We start from the raw sequence: 21143 nt of genomic DNA on the forward strand, positions 1-21143 counted from the left end.
AATCCCCAAGAAGCTGTCTAGGTGATGTCGATCACCAAGAGTAACAAGCACAAACTCTCACTTGACCTAACCAAGCCTAATGAGATGAGTGGATGCACACTTGCTACTCTTTTAGCACTAATGGAGTCCTTAATATTGCAATTAGAAATTCCCAATCACTCTTTTAATTAAGCTTGAACTCCCCCTTGCTCACCAGTGACCATAACCAATTGTTCAAAGTAGCAAGAGAGCTTCTATGGCTGAGATGGAGGGGTATAAATAGGCCCACACAAGCAACTAGCGTTTGAAACCCACTACATAGAAATTAACATCACTAGATGATCCAGTGGCCATTTGAATAGAGCATCGGAATAATCCAGTGCCTATTCAATGACTAGTTTCAGACAAGCCAAACCGTTAGTAACGCATAATCCGGTGGTCATTTACCTCTCTGGAACCTCTCTAGACATTACCAGATGATCCATTGTCTAAGCACCGAATCAATTCTGTGAAGCTAGAACCTCACTGTTCAGCTAACCCTAGCTGAAACCCGCTAGTGCATAATCCGGTGATCCCTTTGCAAGGACACCAGATTAATTCGGTGCTACTGAGGTTTGCCTATTCATTTCCATTTCAATCCATCTATGTGAATATGGCTAATTTCCAATTGACTTTTGGGCTTCCTCTAAGCTACCTAGTGCTAAGTTTCACAAGTGTGCACCACACTAACTCACTAGACTCCCCTAGGTCAAGCTACTAGTTTATACCCACCGTTATAATGTATGGTCAAAGGGCAAACAAAGTCATAAACTACTCTAAGTGTCTTCCAACTCTATATGACACTTAGAACTAGTCTGTACTTAACTCTATCCAATATCCTTTGAAAATCAAAACGAAATTCATCAATAGGGGCATGAAAACCATTGATTGCCCAATCATCAATCATCACTATGGCCTAACTTAAATTATATTTGTAAAACACACGTTAGTCACAATAATTGTGTCATCATTAATCGCCAAAACCGAATTAGGGGCCTAGATGCTTTCAACTTTATACCAACACCTTCCCTATGAAAAAACAAATAACGATACATAAAATACTCCCGATGAAATGTTACAATGATATCCATGCGCTTGTGGATTTATATGTAAATGTTAAGAATGCCAACAATCTCCTCCTCGAAAATAGGGCGTATTGTGGAAAACCCTTGCACAATCCTGATCACAACAAGCACCCACGTGGTCAAGGTCCGTTACCACTGCTACTGCCACCGCGACCAAGCCACAATCGGCATCTACTCGTTGAAGTTATGCCATTGATACCGTGTATATTTTGTAGGACAAATTTGACTTTATTTACATATATACATGTACTTCTCCTATATTTTAGGTGTCTATTTTTTATTATTGTTCATGCAATAGGTAAATTTGTTATTGTTTGACTATAGAAAAAAATGTGAATTATGTTTTGTAAGTTGTGATTTTAATTGTACTAGTTAGTTGTATAGAATGATCTGAAAATTTAGACACCTAAAATATATAACAACTTCCATATACATGCATGTTTGGAGGCATGTGTCAAAAAATTTATCCCTAGCATAGCTATATGCCAAGCTAGTATAAATAGCACGACAAATATATGTATCCTAGATAACTCTAGACATGCGGCATATATATATCTGCCAGGTTATAGAATGGGCGCTCAGTTCTGGATACAATAAAACTTGTCTACTTAAATTCAAGTCTCCATCTTGGCATGGATATGCTTGTATTTTTCTAGATTTATTTTAAGCTTATTGATGTAAAAAAAACTTTATAGAATGGGAGGCATGGTTAAGCAAGACAAAACATCCGTGTAGGGGCTAAAACCCCTCCAGTTTCCTAAAAAACGGGATGACTATCGCCCGGACGTCCGACTCGAGGCCCGCATCCGGATGCCCGCTCTCGCACCAGCAATCCACACCCACACTCGCAAAAAAAAACCCAGGACGCCCTGCCTGCACCTGGCTTTCACATGCCCATGCAGGGCCCATGCCGCCAGATCGCATGCGGGGACCGCTTATGTCCCCTCCGCTTCTCACGCGCATTACAACATGTGCTACCTATCTACTTATGGAACATCTAGATGTTGAAACATATGTATGAAGACAAATGAAACACTAGAAACATGCTTATAAAACACTTGTAAAAACACATTAAAACAACTTGAAACCCATTGCAAACATACACGATATCTAGACAAAACACTTGCAGCATATGTGTGAAAAATATGCAACATCCAGATAAACACACTTGCAACAATACATCCAAAAACAGAGATGAAACATCGGGAACAACCCTTTGCAACATACGTGTGCAACCATTGCAACATATGCAACATTCTGATCTACTTTTCCAACATTCATCTAAAACAATTGCAACATACCTCTAGAACATCCGAAACACTTTAAACATACGCTTACGACATATATTTTCAGCACATTGCAACATCTCCTTGCTGCTTGCGAAATGGAGGCTCACTGGCATGTGGAGTTCACCAGAGGCTGCCACGCCGTTGCCACCATCAACAAGATGGACTTCACCTACTATGAGGCCGGCGGGTGTTGGTATTTATTATGCTCATGTAGAATATTCCATAGGTGCACATAAATACCTTTGTAGCATTTCTCCTAGGGGTATTCCAGGGTATCGTATTTATCCTCAGGGAAGCAATGGTTAAAGAATGTGATAGATAACCATCATGTATCTACCAACTAATATACCAACTAGCTAGAGTGAGGGTAAAGGATGTATATGATGGGCAATGACACATGCAGGAGAAGTCCAAACATAAAGATAAGCAATCTAGCTAGTAGGAGGACAATGAGTGAGTATAAGGTTTCCAATGATTCAAACTCTACCTTATGAACTTAACTTAATCATACAATTGAAATAACCCGGTTGATACCTCACAAGTATTCTAGGTGATAGGCGAGATAATAGGAGACAAAACCCCTACCCGAAGTAGCTACCTTGTTACTAGAGCCCTACCTTTTAAGAACTTGTCTACAACATGTGGTGGAATGCAAAGGCTAGACAGGACTGTCCCCACCTGCTAGCTACCACAAACAATCCATGCAACAAGCGGTAACCAAAGGCAAGATAATGTATAAGCACCACGCTTACACCTTCTCTCACTACTCTAGCTATGTACATCAGCTCAGCTAGAGCACCCTATGACAGGCGATGATCGCAATACAGGTGTGTTTCCAGGATCACAACCAAGTATATAACAACTATATGACAATCTAAGTACACTACAATACTATAAAAAAGTATAATATTGCACAAAGTAAGAACTAAGTAGAGAAAGAGTAATATATTAAATAAGCAAAGTCTTACAAAGAGAGAAAGATACAAGATTATACCGGACCTCCTAGAAGACAAGATCTGAAACTCAGAGACTAAGCTCACTACTCACTCTAACTCCCAACTATACTAGCACTACTACATCTTGAGAGAGTGGAGAGGCTTGCTCCTTGTGGTGTGTCTTAAGAGTGAGGGTCTAGGGGGGTATTTATAGGTGGAGGTGGAGTAGGGGCTACTCTGGCGCCACGTCATCGATCCGTGTGACCTCCATCAAGCACCATTAGATCAATCAACCATTGAATCAAAGGCTGAGATCATGGGAGTGCATAGAGGCATGCACTAAGGTGGTGGGTGCAAGCGGGATGCCGAAAGCCACCATAGGGAGGTCAGCCAACCTCCCTATGATAGGTGGGACCTATCTCCCCTTCCAGAAGGTTGGCCCACTACCATAGTGTGTGGTTGGCTACCTTGGGTACATCGGATGCTTCGTTGTGGGCCCATGAATCTGTGGGACTTCATCTTCCACCCTTGAGAGAAAACACACTCTTCATCCAAAGGCTAGGAGTGCTTGGGAGTGTGTTGGGAGGATCCTGGCTAGCTTGCAGTGGCTGATAGGGTTCATGGGGAGGTCTCCCGACCTCCATATGGAGCCAAATTAGGCCCATCTTTTGCAGTTAGCTTCTAGAAGCATTGCTTATCACGATGGTGGAGTTGGTTTGTCCATTTGCCATACTTGGGTGGTCGGGAGACATGTCAAGTTGGGCCCCCAAGCTTGGTTTTTTAGCCATTTTGTACCTACATTCAAATAGAGGACATGTACATGTGGAACCAAGTTATTTGAACCAAGAACATTCATGGTTAGCTTATGTCCTTTCATATGTCACAGATTTGTGACATTTTTGACAACTAGAATGTTGATGAAATCATCATCAACAGCGGGGACCGACCCCTTCATGGGCGCTGGTATCGTGGGCTCGACACGCAGCCACCTGTAGCCCCTGCAACCAGCACCGTAGTCCCCACCACCATCGGATCTCTCGCCGCGCAGTGGATCTGGTCAAAGGAGCATCAAGGCAGAGTGGGGCGAAGGTGCCCGATGCGGGCGAGCGACCACCCTACCGAGGGGCTATGCCACATGGCTGGGGCACCACCAGGCAGGCCATGCGTAGCATGTGAAGGTGGCTGCGCTTTGGGCCACTTTGGGAGAGAGGAGTGAGAGAGAGAGGAAGGGGAGGTTGGGGCAGAAAGCAGACAGTGCGAAGCCAGCGGCATCGACCGATGGGGGTGGGTGTAACACCCTCGGTGTTACACCATAAATCACTTACTAAAACATGTCATAAGCATCATGTTTAAATGTTAGTGCATTGAAAGGATCAAGATGCCCAAGAGGGGGGTGAATTGGGCTAATTCTAAATTTCTTTGCAATAATTAAATCCTATGATTAGCCCAATTAACCCCTTGTTCCTAGAAAGTGTTTCTAATTGTTCTACCACACAAAAGACTTGCAACCTAAATTCCAATCCTACTCTAGCATGGCAATCCTATGAATGTAAAGATAAGAATTGAATTGCTCAAAGTAAATGCTCAAAGTAAGTGCTCAAAGTAAATAGAGAAGGAGGAACACGGTGATGTTTTGCCGAGGTATCGGAGAGTCGCCACTCCCCACTAGTCCTCGTTGGAGCACCCGCGCAAGGGTGTTGCTCCCCCTTGATCCGCGCAAGGATCAAGTGCTCTCTACGGGTCGATTCTTCGACACTCCGTCACGGTGAATCACCCACAACTGCTCACAATGTGAGTTGGGTCATCCACAAGCTCTCTAGATGATCACCAAGCTCCCAGTCACCACCAAGCCATCTAGGTGATGGCGATCACCAAGAGTAACAAGCACGAACTCTCACTTGACCACGACAAGCCTAATGAGAAGGGTAGATGCACACTTTGCTACTCTTGATCTCACTAATGAGGGCTCTCTTTGGGATTCTCAAATCTCAATCACCTCACTAGGACCTTGCTCTTCTTAGCACTCTCTAAGGTGTTTCTTAGCTGTTGGAATGAGCAAAAGTACCCCCACACACGAGTGGAGGTTCTATTTATAACATCGGCTAAAAATAAACCGTTATGTGCCTCTACAGGGTGACCGGATGCTCCGGTCATGTTGACCGGACGCTCCGATCAGTTCACCCCAAACTCTAGAGTTTACAGTGTGACCAGACACTGGCCAACGTCCGGTCAGCACTGGCCGGACACGTCTGGTCGTGATTTTCCCTCTCTGGAACCTTACTGGAAACGACCGGATGCTGGCTCTCAGCGTCCGGTCACTTGACCTTCCAGCGTCCGGTCGCACCGAACGAAATCACCTTGATCAAATGAACTGATCGAACTCTGCGCCAGCGTCCGGTCAGTATTTGACCCTCCATTCACTTCCAACTCTCGATCATATGTGAATGAAGTTTGCTCCATTGGATCTAAGGACTATGTAGGAGCTACCTATCGCTAGTTTTAGCAAGTGTGCACCACACCTAACCCACTAGACTCACCTAGGTCAAGCTACCCATCCATACCCCCCTTAATAGTATGGCCAAAGGAAAAACAAAGTCCTAAACTACTCTAAGTGTCACTCCAACTCCAATCGACACTTAGAACTAGTCCATCCTTAACCTTAGTCGTCCATCCTTTGAAAACTGAAATGATTTCCATCGTAGGGGCATGACCATCATGATAGCCCAATCGATCTCCATTACCGTGACCTAACTCAATTGCCTCTGCAAAACACACGTTAGTCATAGTAATCATGTATTGTCATTAATCACCGAAACCCAACTAGGGGCCTAGATGCTTTCAATCTCCCCCTTTTTGGTGATTGATGACAATACTACCTCGAGTATGTGAAAGAGATGAGGTTTTTAACATGCTTGGTTCATATAAGCTTTTAGCAATAAGAACAAAAGATTTAGTCAAGCTTATATGGCCCAAGCCATCATAATGTACTCCAAAGATATGAAATAAGCATGAGTACAAGTAACAAAGCTCATTTGCATCGGAGTAAAAATGCGGAAGCAAATCAAATGAGCATAACACAAGTGATATGACATATAAATAATCCAAAGTAGAGAGCACACATGTCATATATCACGATCACGTAGATATCACTATCACATATATAGTTCAATGCATGAAAGTAAACACACGATGAATGCATAATAGTGTATCACACATAAAAATCCAAATGTAATATATAAGCTACTATAAAAACTAAGCTCCCCCTAGATATGTTGCTCCCCGTAAGTCTACATACTCGATCCCTCTCCCCCTTTGGCGTCAAACACCAAAACCTAAGGGTCGGTCGGTGGGGCTACAACGGACGAGTCAGGCGCTGAGGTGCGAGGAGCGAGCTGGAACTGTGTGCCATCATCATCTGACCCTGAGCTCTGAGCTGTCTGACCCTCTATAGCTAGAAGCAATGCTGAAGCAGTCTAGGTCGTATCAGGGACTGGAGCTGCTGTATGCTGTGCTGGTATGATTGAAGCAGCCGGCTCTAATGATGCCACTGAGGAAGGGAGCATCTCTGTAGTCCCGGTAATAGGTGCAACGATAGAAGGACCTGGGACATGTAGATATGGAGGAGTAGGCTACCCTATCAACTCACTGAAGGAAGCACCAAGGCTCCTGGACACTGTAGTCTCTAGAACTAGCAGCGAGGACGTCTCTACCAGTGTGAAGCTTGTCTGAAGAGGTGTGAACTGTAGGGCTAGCACTGGCGAAGCAAAATACTGGGACACCTACTCTATGGGTGAAGCAAACTATGCTAGTGGCTGTCCCTGACTCTAAAGCCCACTAGGCTATAATACTAGAGTCATAGAAGTAGTGGCATACTGACCAAGCTAGGGCGAAGACTGTGGTGGTAGAGCCCCAATAGCTATCACAACATGCTGCATAAATCCAAGTAGCTGCTGCTGCATTAGGATCTGCTACTAATGCATGGCCTGTTGCTGCTACTATAGAGCCTACGTCTGCTGCTGAATAGCCAGCTGTTGTCTCTAAAACTCGTCCTGCCAAGTCTGGAACTGGGCGAAAGTAACAACTATCTCCTATGCCTGGCGAGCCTAATCCTGCCTCATCCTCTCAAGTATGGCAAGAAGAGCGGGGTCTGTCTGTGGTGTAGGTGGAGCTGAACTGGAGTTGCCAGCCTCATGATCATGTTGATATGCAGGCATCTGAGGAATGTCCCGGTAGTCCTCATCTGAGCTATCACTGGGGTCGCTCTCGACTGCCCCCTTCTGCTGAGCAAGCTGCTCCTCCTTGGTAGCTGCAATACCCCTGATAATATCATCCTACTAGGCTGCAGTCTTCAGCACCTCAGGACGACGGCACGGCTGACTAGGTGCTGTAGGTGTACTGTGCCAGATCATCTGAGTCAGGTTATAAGCAGGGAACTCTATCGTAGCACCACTGTACTCAGCTAGCATCTCTGGCGGCCTCACTATAACTGCCCTATGGAAAAGGAATGTGATCTAGTGAGCATAGGGTAGCTACCTGTGACCTCTGAATCCCTCAGCTATAGTGTCCTCCATCTCTAACAGAAGAAGATCCCAAATATCAAAAACTATCTGCTGCATCAGAGAGTTGATAAGCCACAACTGTATGCGAATCAAGCCCTCGTGATACCCCATCCTCGGTAGCAATATCCTCCTCATGATAGCCTCTAGCACACGAGCAGTAGGAGTGAGATCACTCGGGTTCCTCCTCGACCCTTCGCCAAAAGGCTCTATGAAACAGTGACGAACCAAGTCTGTAGGGGGCACCATACCGCCATGAGGGTGTCTAGGAGGCGCTGTCTATCCATAGCAAACCTCATGTAATCTGACAGGCTGCTCCTAAAGCCTGAGTATCTCCCTGACCCTAGTGCTCAGTCAGCCAGTAATCTCTGCCTCTGAATGCAAAGTGAATATAGTTATGCTGCGGGTCAATCCAGAGAGTAGCATAGAACTGACAAACCCAAGATGGAACATATAATCGGTCCATCCAATCAAGTCTGTTAGCCCCGATAGATATGCAAGGTAGGGGCGAATGTGCTCTCCTGGCTGTTGCTACTATAGACTCAATGCTGCAGATTCTCTGAGATCTGAAAACTACCCCACTATTGAGATAGGTATTATAGAAATCTTCCTGCAGAGGTGTGTAGAAACCCTCAGATGCACGCTCATCTCTCCTTGGAGGAAACCACACCTCAAACTCCACAAATCTCAGCTATTACACCTGCTTGGCCATGGCAGCCCTCAAGTCCAAGTGTGTCACTGGAGGCGGATCCTGTGGTCTAGGCGGTGGATGAGAACCCTGTCCGCTATGCCTCTACCCTCGGTGTGACTAGGGCATAGTACGACTAGAGCGGCGAAGCTGTGGCTGAGGTGCCTGCTCTGTCTCCTTGACCTACTGTCCCTCCTGAGTCTGCTCTCCCTCCTGGGCCTGCCTTGTCAGCTCTGCTGGCTATGGCTGCTGCTGTGACTCCCCCTAAGGCTGAGTCTCCTGTAGAACAAGTCGTCATCCTCCAACCATGGCTGTCCCAGCTAGATTACCATAGCGACGCTCAACCTGTTCAACGGCTGCCCTCTGTGCTGGTGTAAGCTACTGATCTGCAATAACCACTCCACTATGAGCACCTCCTCTCTCGGCATGCTCTGCGGCCTCTACAACGGTGGCTGCTCTGGCTGTCTCTGCATCTAGGTACTTCTGCTTCCTGGTTGATAGCTTCTTCGTCGCCTTGTCCTTTTGGATCTGCAGGCTGGTGAGGCGGGGGTCGTGGATCCTCATCACCGGGACCACCTCCGACATTCTTCACATGAGCCATCTGAAGGATCTAAGAAGAATCAACTGCCGCTGACTAGAAACAACTGCCTACTGTCACTTTCGAGGCTTGGCCTCAATCCGTACTCATGAGCTTGGCCCCAAGTTGACTGACAACTACCACTGAGACCTCAACGGCACCGACTCGCTGCACGATTGAATAGATAGGATATACAAATAATTTTAATTATGCATCTAGAGATATGAAACCCTAAGAAAGCAAGCAATTAGGTACGAAATTGAGATGTGGGCTTGCTACCTGATGAACCGGCGATCTGAGAAGAAAAGAAACGACGCACGTGGAACCACCAAACTGTGAGGCTAGGGTTAGGGTTCGTGGCTCGATGAAAATCGGCGACCGAGAAGATGTGGAGGAGCCGACTTAGGGCACAAGCTCGGCTGCTAGGGCAGAGGTACGGGCACTGGTGAGGCGGCACTAGAGCTTGGCATGGCATGGGCAGTGGAGATGTAGGAGTAGGGCGCTGCTTCGGCACGGGGACGGCGTCGCGAGTCATGGTGGCGGTGCTAGGGCTCCGGTGGCGCTGCTGCGGTGGCATGAGCGCTTGGGCAAGCGGCATAGGCAAGGGCAGTGGAGGCGGCGCACGGGAATGACTGTGGCAGTGCAGGGAGCGGTGCTCAGGAGTAGGCTTGCTCGGTGGCTAGGGCACAGTGCTCGGGACGGTGATGTCGGCACGACGATGATGCGGAATAAAGGTTAGGTCAAACACGCGCGATGATATATGTTGGCCCCCAACGGATCAGAAAAGGAATCAGAGAAAGAAACCTGATGCCACACGTTTTCTACTAACTAGACGCTTCGATGGCAATGACTGGACACTGCCACCCAGCGTCCGGTTGATTCCAGTAAGGTCCAAAACCCCTAGAATCATGATCGGACGCGTCCGGTGAACACCGACCGGACGCAGCCAGAGTCCGGTGCAAGCCTTCATCTTCGTCTTCAATCGATCGGACGTAGAGCCACCATCTGACCAGACGCTGGGAGAACACTATTTCAGCGTCCGGTCACTCCTTCTCAGCAGCAGTTCACCTCCTGTGAACTAACCGGACGCTGGACTTCAGAGTCCGGTGCAGCGTCCGGTCACTCTTTCTTCAGCAAATTTTCAATGTCCTTCGTGCTGCCTGTTCCTAATCAAGTCCCAACTCCAATAAGATCCAAATAAACACCAATTGGGACTGAATGTGAGTGACCTCTCTCAAACCCTCATGTTTTTCAAAAATATTTTGCCTTAGGGCTATAATTCTTTTTAAGAAAATAGGCAATAAGAGGGCAGATTAAGATAAACAACAAAACAACATTCATGCATATGCAATACTTGAATGTAAATCTAGCTGCTTGTCAAGTTTGATCCAAGGTTAAGCTTCTTCACACGCTTTTTAGGCGGTTATCTTAACCATGTTAGACAAGCCTTATATGCATTACCAAACATTAAACATGTTGTATATTACAATGCAATGCATGGGACAACACTAAGCTCATCTTTTAGTAAAGTTGCTAAAATCAAGAACATTGAGCTCATTCTGCAATTTACAAAATGTTGCCTCATTTAGCGGTTTAGTGAAGATATCCGCCAATTGATCCTCGGTCCTTACACCTTCTAGTGAAATATCATTCTTAGCAACATGATCTCTAAGAAAGTGATGGCAGATATCTATGTGCTTGGTGCGAGAGTGTTAAACCGGATTATTTACAAGTTTTACCGCACTTTCATTGTCGCACAAAAGAGGTACTTTTTCTAGAACTACACCATAGTCTAGCAAAGTTTGTTTCATGTAAAGTATTTGTGCACAACAAGCACCCGCGGCAATGTATTCCGCTTCGGCGGTGGACAAAGTCACACTATTTTGTTTCTTGGAGGACCAAGACACAAGTGATCTACCAAGCAAATGGCACCCTCCGGATGTGCTTTTTTCTATCAACTTTGCACCCGGCATAATCCGAATCGGAATAGCCAATTAATTCAAATCTAGCTCCTTTAGGGATACCAAAGACCAATGCTTGGTGTGTGCTTAAGATACCTAAGGATTCTTTTTATGCCAATTAAATGAGTTTCCTTAGGATTAGCTTGAAATCTATCACACATACACACACTAAACATGATGTCGGGCCTAGATGCGGTTAAATACAACAAGCTACCAATCATAGAGAGGTAGAGAGTTTGATTAACCTTGTTACCTTCCTCATCTAGGTCGAGATGTCCTTTAGTTGGTATTGGTGTCTTGATTGGCTTACATTCATCCATCTTGAATCTCTTTAGAAGATCATTTGTATATTTCTCTTGAGAGATGAAAATCCCTTCTCTCATTTGCTTGACTTGAAAACCAAGAAAGAATGTAAGCTCTCCAATCATTGACATCTCGAACTCCTTCGACATCAATTCACCAAATTCTTTGCAAGAATCTTCATTTGATGATCCAAAGATGATATCATCAACATACACTTGACAAATGAAGATATGCCCATCAAGCTTCTTGGTGAATAGTGTGGTGTCGAACTTCCCAATGGTGAAGCCCTTCTCAATGAGGAAGTCCCGAAGGCGCTCATACCAAGCTCTTGGGGCTTGCTTAAGCCCATATAATGCCTTGGACAACCTATGAACATGATTAGGATATCTAGGGTCTTCAAACCCGGGAGGTTGATCAACATAGACTAGTTCATTAATAAAGCCATTTAAAAATGCACTTTTCACATCCATTTGATATAATTTCATTTCATGATGTGATGCATATGCAAGGAGGATACGAATGGCTTCTAGTCTTGCAACCAGTGCAAAGGTCTCTCCGAAATCCAAACCTTCAACTTGAGAGAACCCCTTTGCTACTAGTCTTGCCTTGTTCCTCATAACTACACCTTGATCATCTTGCTTGTTTCGGAACACCTGCTTTGTTCCAATGAATCTTGCACCTTTAGGTCGCTCTTCAAGAGTCTACACTTCATTGCGAGGTGAAGTTGTTCAACTCTTCATGCATGGCATTTATCCAATCCAGATCTTGAAGAGCTTCTTCAACCTTAGTAGGCTCAAAGCAAGAGACAAAAGAGTGATGAGCAATAAATGAAGCAAGTTTTTGTGAACGAGTCATTACACCCTTTGATGGACTCCCTATGATGAGATCTTGTGGATGATCTTGTAGTAGAGGTATGTTTCTTCTATTGACCACTTGAGGAGGAGGTTGTGGAGCATCAACATCTTGTTCTTGTGCCACCATTTGATCATGGGAGACATGAGTGTCTTCATTTTCTACTCTCCCATCTTTATCACCATCTTGTGGCACACTTGATGAAGAAGGTGGATCAATCACTTGTACATCATCTTCATCATCTTTAGGCTTGATGTCTCCAACCGAAATGTTCTTCATAGCCTCCCTCAATGGTTCATCACCTACATCATCAAGATTCTCATGTGCTCCTTGGGAGCCGTTAGATTCATCAAATTCCACATCATATGTTTCTTCAACCAAGCCGGTGGCATGATTAAATACTCTATATGCTTTGGACTTTAATGAGTAACCGACAAGAAAACCAATATCACAATATCTTTGAAACTTCCCTAGGTGTTGTCGCTTCTTGTAGATGTAGCATTTACAACCAAACACCCTAAAGGAGACATCAGGCTTCTTCCCATTGAGCAACTCATAAGTTGTCTTGCCAAGAAACTTTGGAAGGAATAGGCAGTTGGATGCATAGCATGCGGTGTTGAATAGCTTCCGCTCATAGAGCTTTAGGGAGTGTTGTACTCATCAAGCATTGTTCTTGCTAGTGTGATCAATGTCCTAGTTCTTTCTCTCAACTACACCATTTTATTGAGGAGTATATGTTGCGGAGACCTCATGCTTGATCCCAACTTCATCACAATAGGCTTCAATGTTTGTGTTGTCAAATTCTTTCCCATTGTCGCTTCTAATCTTCTTGAGCTTCACTTCAAACTCATTTTATGCTCTCTTGGCATACTTTTTGAAGCATGATGCAACTTTGTATTTGTCATGAAGGAAGAATACCCATGTGTATCTTGAATAGTCATCAACAATCACAAGACAATAAAGATTTCCTCCCAAACTCTTGTATGTTGTTGGTCCAAATAAGTCCATAGTGAAGGAGTTCTAGCACTCTTGTGGTTGACATGAAAGCTTTTTGTTGGATGAGTATTTGCAACTTACTTGCCTGGCTTGACATGCACTACAAAGCTTGTCCTTCTCAAACTTCACATTCTTCAACCCTCTCACCAAATCATTCTACATTAGCTTTTTGAGTGAGCTCATCCCAACATGAGCAAGTCTTCTATGCCATAGCCACCCAAGTGTTGTTTTGGTGAATAGGCAAGTCTTCAAATTAGCATCTTCGGAGGTGAAGTCCACTAGATATAGGTTGTTGTATCTAAATTCCTTGAATATCACTTGATCATCATCTTTCTTGGATACAACAACTTCCTTCATGGTAAACAGGCATTGAAAGCCAAGATCACACAATTGTCCAACGGATAGCAAGTTGAAGCTCAATGAAAGCAACATATAGCACATTTGAGATAGAATGATCATTTGATATTGCCGCTTTGCCCAATCCTTTAACCTTACCCTTTGAATTATCCCCAAATGTGATTCTTTCTTGTCCATCTACTTCTTATCTAGTGAGGTGAACATACGAGGATCACCGGTCATATGTTGTGTGCAACCACTATCAATAACCCAATGACTTCCACCGGTCTTGTAGTTCACCTACACACAAGAGATCAAGCTTTAGGAACCCTAAACTTATTGAGGGCCCTTCACCTTCTCAACAAGTGACTTTGCAACCCAAATTTTCTTAGGCCTATTCTTATTGAGAGGTCCTAAGAACATCACTTTCATCTTTCCACTAGAATCCTTTCTAAGCATGTAGTGAGCATTGAAGGCAAAGGGTCTAGCATGCTTGGGCAAGGGTTGTGGTGGTGGAGTTTGGCACTCATGAGCAAAGTGACCTTCTTGTCCACACTCAAAACATCTCTTTGGCTTTGGCTTTTGTTGTTGTTGAGCTTGAGCCTTCTTCTCTTTGTTTGCCATGTACCCAATGCCACTTCTATCCATCTTCATGATGATGTTCATAAGTAGCTCACTTTGAAGATGCTTGCCTCTAGTGAACTTGCTCAATCCAATCTTAAGATGCTCTTTCTCTAACTTGAGCTTCTTGTTTTCTTCCTTAAGAGCATCATTGTTTTTCTCTTGCTTGAGCTTCTTATTTTCTTCTTTGACCTTCTCATTCTCAAGCATCAACTCACCATCATGATCAAGAGTTTCTAGCACAATGGTGTTGTGGCTTTTGATCTCTTCAAGATCTTTCTTGAGCTTTGCATTGTCATTCTTGAGCTTGACAAACTCATCATAATCATCAGCCTCAACCACTTGCTTGCCCTTGCTACTAGAACCTTGCTCAATGCTCTCAATGATCAAATCATCACATGATGTAGCTATATCAATCTTAACAACATCGTTAGTAGCATCATGTGGCTCATTGGATAAAAATTCTTGAGCAATAACAAGACTATCATGATTAATCTTAAGAGTTGTATATTCTTCTTTTAGCTTGTTGTGGCTAGATGATGAGCTCTTTGTGCACCCACTCAAGTTTATCATGTTTATCTTTAAGCTCTTTCTTAGAAGATTTGAGCTCCTTGAGTTTGGATGACATAGCAATCATTTGCTTCTCTAAGCTCAACACTAGCCTTTTCCGCTATATCACATTTTGCTAAAAGTGCATCATTTTTAGCCTCTAGCTTTTCATTCTTAGCTCTAGTCTTTATAATGATCTTAGTGTATTGTTTTAGCAATCTAGCAAGATCATCATAAGTAGGTGACTCATATTCATCATCATCACTATCGCTATCATCATTACTAGCATGTTCATCACCACTACTATCATCATCATTTGATACCTTGCGTTCACCCTTGGCCATAAGGCATAGGTGTGTAGAGGATGATGGTGGTGATGGCGGTGAAGATGATGAGTCAATAACAATGGTGGCCACCTTCTCAGTTGTCACTATCATCATCGGATGATCCACTAGATGAATCAATGTTTGTGAGCCAATCACCAACGATGTAAGCCTTACCACTCTTCTTGTTCTTCTTGTGGAAGTCCTTCTTCTTGCCATCTCTCTTCTTGTATGGCTTGTTCTTTTTCTTCTCATCTTCATGTTCATTGCTTGAGTCATCTTTCTTGCCCTTGTTCTTGTTCTTGAACTTGTCTTTCTTGGGCTTTGTGCATTGGTGAGCTAGATGACCAAGTTCTCCACAATTGTAGCAATCCATCTCGGAGATTGGCTTCCTTCTAGAGCTAGTGAAGAACTTCTTCTTGCCATCAAACTTGATGCTACTCTTGTTGAGCTTCTTTAGCATCTTGGCGGTTTTCTTCACCATGAGAGCAAGACTTTCATCATCAACTTCATCATCACTTGAGCTCTCATACTCAAGTCTTGCTTTGCCCTTCTCTTGGCTAGCCTTGAATGCTAAGTCTTTTTCTTTCTTCTTTGTAGAGGATGAGCCATCTTGAGGTGTGATTGTGCATGTACATCTCATGAGCATTGATCTTTCCCAATATTTGTGTCGGTGTAGTGGTGGAAAGATCACCTTGATGTAGCACGGTCACAATATACCCATATTTGTCAATGGGGAGGACACTCAAAATATTTCTTACAACATCGGATGGTTGCATTTGAGTAAGCCCAAGCCCATTGACTTCCTCTACAAGAACATTCAAACGTGGAATACATTTCATTAGCACATTCTTTAGGAAGCATTTCAAAAGAGTTGAGCTTTTTCATGACAAGATGATAGCGTTCCTCACACTCACTCTTTGTTCCCTCATGGAGCGCACAAACGTCCGACCATAGTGCATGGGCGTCTTTGTGGTTCCTCACCCTGGTTGAACACATCTTTACAAAGGCCTCTAAATATGGTGTTTCTAGCCTTTGCATTCCATTTTTCGTAGTTCAACTCATCGCCTTGTGGGTGTGCGGCATCCCTAGGTTTTGGGAAACCTTGTGAGGTGGCTCTAAGTATTCCAACATCTAGAGCTTCTAGATACGCCTCCATGCTGGATTTTCCAATATGGAAAATCATCCCCCTCGAAAGATAGGAGGAGGTCCATCCCCATGAGACATCTTTCACTAGGCGGTTAAGCCTAAATACAGTGAGCACTGAGGCTCTGATACCAATTGAAAGGATCAAGATGCCCAAGAGGGGGGGGTGAATTGGGCTAATTCTAAATTTCTTTGCAATAATTAAATCCTATGATTAGCCCAATTAACTCCTTGTGCCTAGAAAGTGTTTCTAATTATTCTATCGCACAAAAGACTTGCAACCTAAGTTTCCAATCCTACTCTAGCATGGCAATTCTATGAATGTAAAGACAAGAATTGAATTGCTCAAAGTAAATGCTCAAAGTAAATAGAGAAGGAGGAATGCGACGATGTTTTGCCGAGGTATCGAAGAGTCGCCACTCCCCACTAGTCCTCGTTGGAGCACCCGCGCAAGGGTGTTGCTCCCCTTTGATCCGCGCAAGGATCAAGTGCTCTCTAACGGGTTGATTCTTCGATACTCCATCGCGATGAATCACCCACAACCACTCACAATGTGAGTTGGGTCATCCACAAGCTCTCCGGATGATCACCAAGCTCCCAATCACTACCAAGCCATCTAGGTGATGGCGATCACCAAGAGTAACAAGCATGAACTCTTACTTGACCACGACAAGCCTAACGAGAAGGGTGGATGCACACTTTGCTACTCTTGATCTCACTAATGAGGGCTCTCTTTGGGATTCTCAAATCTCAATCACCTCACTAGGACCATGCTCTTCTTGGCACTCTCTAAGATGTTTCTCAGCTATTGGAATGAGCAAAAGTACCCCCACAGATGGGTGGAGGTTGTATTTATAATACCGGCTGAAAAACAAACCGTTATGTGCCTCTGCAGGGTGACCAGACGCTTCGGTCATGTTGACTGGATGCTCCGGTCAATTCACCTCGAACTCCAGAGTTTACAGTGTGATCGGACGCTGGGCAGCGTCCGGTCAGCACTGACCGAACGCGTCTGGTCATGATTTTTGCTCTCTGGAACCTTACTGGAAACGACCAGACGCTGGCTCTCAGCGTTCGGTCACTTGACCTTCCAGCGTCCGGTCGCACCGATCAAAATCACCTTGATCAAATGAACTGACCAGGACTTTGCGCCAGCGTCCGATCAAACCGGAACCAGCATGTCCGGTCAGTATTTGACCCTCCATTCACTTCCAACTCTCGATCATATGTGAATGAAGTTTGCTCCATTGGATCTAAGGACTATGTAGGAGCTACCTAGCGCTAGTTTTAGCAAGTGTGCACCACACCTAACCCACTAGACTCACCTAGGTCAAGCTACCCATCCATACCCCCCTTAATAGTACTGGCCAAAGGAAAAATAAAGTCCTAAACTACTCTAAGTGTCACTCCAACTCCAATCGACACTTAGAACTAATCCATCCTTAACCTTGTCGTCCATCCTTTGAAAACCGAAATGATTTCCATCGTAGGGAGCATGACCATCATGATAGCCCAAGTCGATCTCCATTACCAGTGACCTAACTCAATTGCCTCTGCAAAACACACTGTTAGTCACAGTAATCATGTATTGTCATTAATCACTCAAAACACATCTAGGGGCCTAGATGCTTTCATGCATGCTGATAATATGAACAGGTAAAACATTATAATTTAAATGAAAAGTCATTTTGCGACTAAGGAAATTAGCAAGTAAGGATATTAACGAATTTTTATTGAACAAGAACACTATCGAACATATAGGTGGCACTGAAATAAAGTTGAGAGTGCAAACTTTGTAGAGGGTGATGAAATACTTGCTAATGAAAAACGATATGGCTAAGTGGTATTTCTATTAGCTCAGAAATGCAAGCTGAAATAGAGTTGATTCAAGACTTCGAGAGAATTTCACGTTGGGAACAGCTTGACATAACCATGTCTGCCAATTTATTTAGGAGCATTGGGTTAGGGAGTGAAGGGGTGCTTTAGCTCGGTTTAGTAGACCTATGTGCCAACTTGGGGGTGGAAGTGGTGGTTTGGAGGTAGGAGTAACGGTTTATGATTTTTTTGCGCTCTAAAAACTATGCATGCATTGTTCCCGGCCACCACCTCTGCCTGAGTGAGGTCACCGGGCCGGGGGAGCTCAACATCACAGTGCCAGTGCGTAGGCACGCGTGGCCGCCTCCTGCGCGCCCGTCGCTGCCTCTGCTGCCGCTGCCGTCGTATCCCCTTGCTGCGCGCTACCCTACACCGCACCACGTGCTTCCACACGCTGCGCTGCAGCGCGCTAATCGCTGTGCCATGCCCCACTCAGCACTGCGTTTTTGGTTCACCTAGGCTCCGCACGTGTGCAGCCGAGCCGCCGCCGCCTCGTCATTAATGGCGTTGAGGCGTGTAGACCGCATCGGCCGTGGGGGTGTGCCCGTCGGCTTGTGCTTGGCCACGTGGTGTTCCCATCACACCATCAGCATCACGCCAAGCCATGTTGAGTCACGGTCGTGTCCCCACTGCCGTCCGTTCCCTCTCTGCCCATACCCCTGCCCCCACCATTGCTGTGTCGTGCCTGTGCGCCTAGGGCGAGACATCGTGTCCCACCATTTATTGCGCCACTGCTTTGCCACCACACCCCTCTCCGACCGCCCCACCCGCTTTGGAGCCCGCTTTGATTGTGGCTCAGTCGAGCCCCAATTTGGAGCAGCGCCCGCCACCACGCCGTTAAGACCCATCCCCCTATGTCGTGGTCAGCCGCCACACTGAGCCCCTGGTAAAATTGACTGCACCTTTGGCTCTGTCCGGAGCCTCTTTGCGCTGTGTGCATGCTAGCCATAGCTCTGGGTCGTCTCCTAGCTGTGGACATGGTTGTGCCATTGCGACCGCTAGTCACCCCCACCGTGCGCACGTGGCTAGCTTCGCTCGGGTTGGCTCCGGCCGAGCCAGCACCCTAAATAGGTCTCAAGTGACTCATCATTGCTCGCCTACCCCCCTATCACCTTGTGGTTGTGGCGGCTCACCAAAACGCCTTTGTCGTTGCTATAGGATCCGCACCGGCATGGCCAGGCCTTGCTACGACGTCCTGACCCAATTTTTTACCACCCATCGATTCGCGTCGGCGTCTAGGTGAGTACCAGTCCCTTAGATAGGGCAAGGAAGGTCCCGGTTGGCCGACGGGGGTTGCTAGTGCCATCGGCCGCCACACCGGCGTGTGCAGCCAGGGCGAGGACCTCTCCTTTGTGAAGGAGAGAAGGAGCGAGGGTTTTGTTGCATAGTCATAGTCTGTTGAAATAGTGCATATAGTGTTAGTAGTATTATCAGAGAACGCGAGGGCATTTTTGCAAGTTGGTCGACACGCGCGTGGGCTCCCCCATCGTGGGCCATTTGCATGCATGGGCAACGCCTTGCATGGGCCAAGTTGGGCAACGCCTTGCGTGGGCCAAGTTGGGCCGTGTGGGAGGGAATCGTTTTCCTTTTTAAGGATTAGAAATATCTTATTATTTTATGTTGTAAGTAGAACTTTGGAAAAAGCATATCAATTCGAGCAGGTGTCCAAAAATTATGAAACCAATTTTGTTAGGTTTCTAAAATTGTGCTCTATCTGTTAGTGTATTTAGTTCATATATATATTTGTTGATACCAGCGGCTATTAAATCATTTGCGAGTGTTTAGTATTGTTTAAATTAGTATTTGTAAAATTGGTAATAGCTTTGACCATGAAATTTTTACAGTAGATTCATTGTATTATTATGTGCTCACTATAATTTTTTAGCCTTAGAATAGGTTGAGAAATATGGTAGCTAAGTACTCCTTGTTGTAGTATATAGGAAATCGTTAATAAGAGTAAGAATATATTTTAGTTGCTAAGTAGCACTTGTAGGTGAAACCCTACTGGTTTGAGGGGAATGATGATTAGCTCGGTATCTTAGTCATTAGAGCTAGCTTAGTGGCTTAGTAGATGTATTCTTATTTTAAGAACTGTTGTTGCCTTAATATTGAGTGTTGCATCGTCATTGCATGCATGTAGAGGATGAGTTGGTGGAGTTCGTGACCATGGGCAAGCAGGAGTATGAAGAGGTGATTGAAGAGTACGAGGAGGAGATTCTCATGCAGGAGGAGGTTCTAGAGCCACCACTGACTGACTGAGCTGACATCGCGCTTGCCCTAAGGCAAGCCTCAGGTGCATAACCCTTATTTTGAATGATCACTAGGATATATATATGTGATGTGCATTTACGTTACATCCATTTTATGGAAACTACTTGCATAGATAACCTACTTATGAGTCCTACTAGCATAGGTCGAGTAGCTGCTATGCTTAGGCTATCGGTAGCGTGAGTAATCTGCCGTTACTCACAATAGGTGATTATTATTATCACTCATGATAAAATGGTGAAAAGGAAATGGAGATCGGACAGGGATTTGGTATGGGCATCGGTGGGTGTAATAGGTTGTGTCCCACGGCCAACTGAGGCATAGCTTGGTTACACTGTTTTCCCTATCCGTGTCGGTTAAGGACCGACCAGTTGCATTGGATTCTAGTCAAGTCATAGACTATTATCCTGAGCACATACTTGTTTATGGGAGCAGGGAAGGCTCGTTGCTTTCTTGTCGTGGGTTCTGGCTCTTTCTGGACTGACTGATTGGAGACAGGGATGGTGGAGGTCTAAGCACCACACTAAGTCCGGGACTCAGATGTGGGGGCTTAGGAGTCCAAGATTGGACGATGACCTAGACCCCTTGATAGGAGAGTGATGGGTTGGTCCTGCTTGTGCCTGGGGTACAAGTGGGGCATGTGTTTCGGGGTACCTAGCTGGGCACCTTGATTCACGAATTGCTTGGGTAATCCGATATGACTTGTCTACGATCTAGCACCATAGTAAGAACTGAAAGATGAAAGATGCTGAAATGGATCTGATT

This window comes from Miscanthus floridulus, chromosome 14, assembly GCF_019320115.1.
Source record: "Miscanthus floridulus cultivar M001 chromosome 14, ASM1932011v1, whole genome shotgun sequence".
Classification (NCBI taxonomy): Eukaryota; Viridiplantae; Streptophyta; class Magnoliopsida; order Poales; family Poaceae; genus Miscanthus; species Miscanthus floridulus.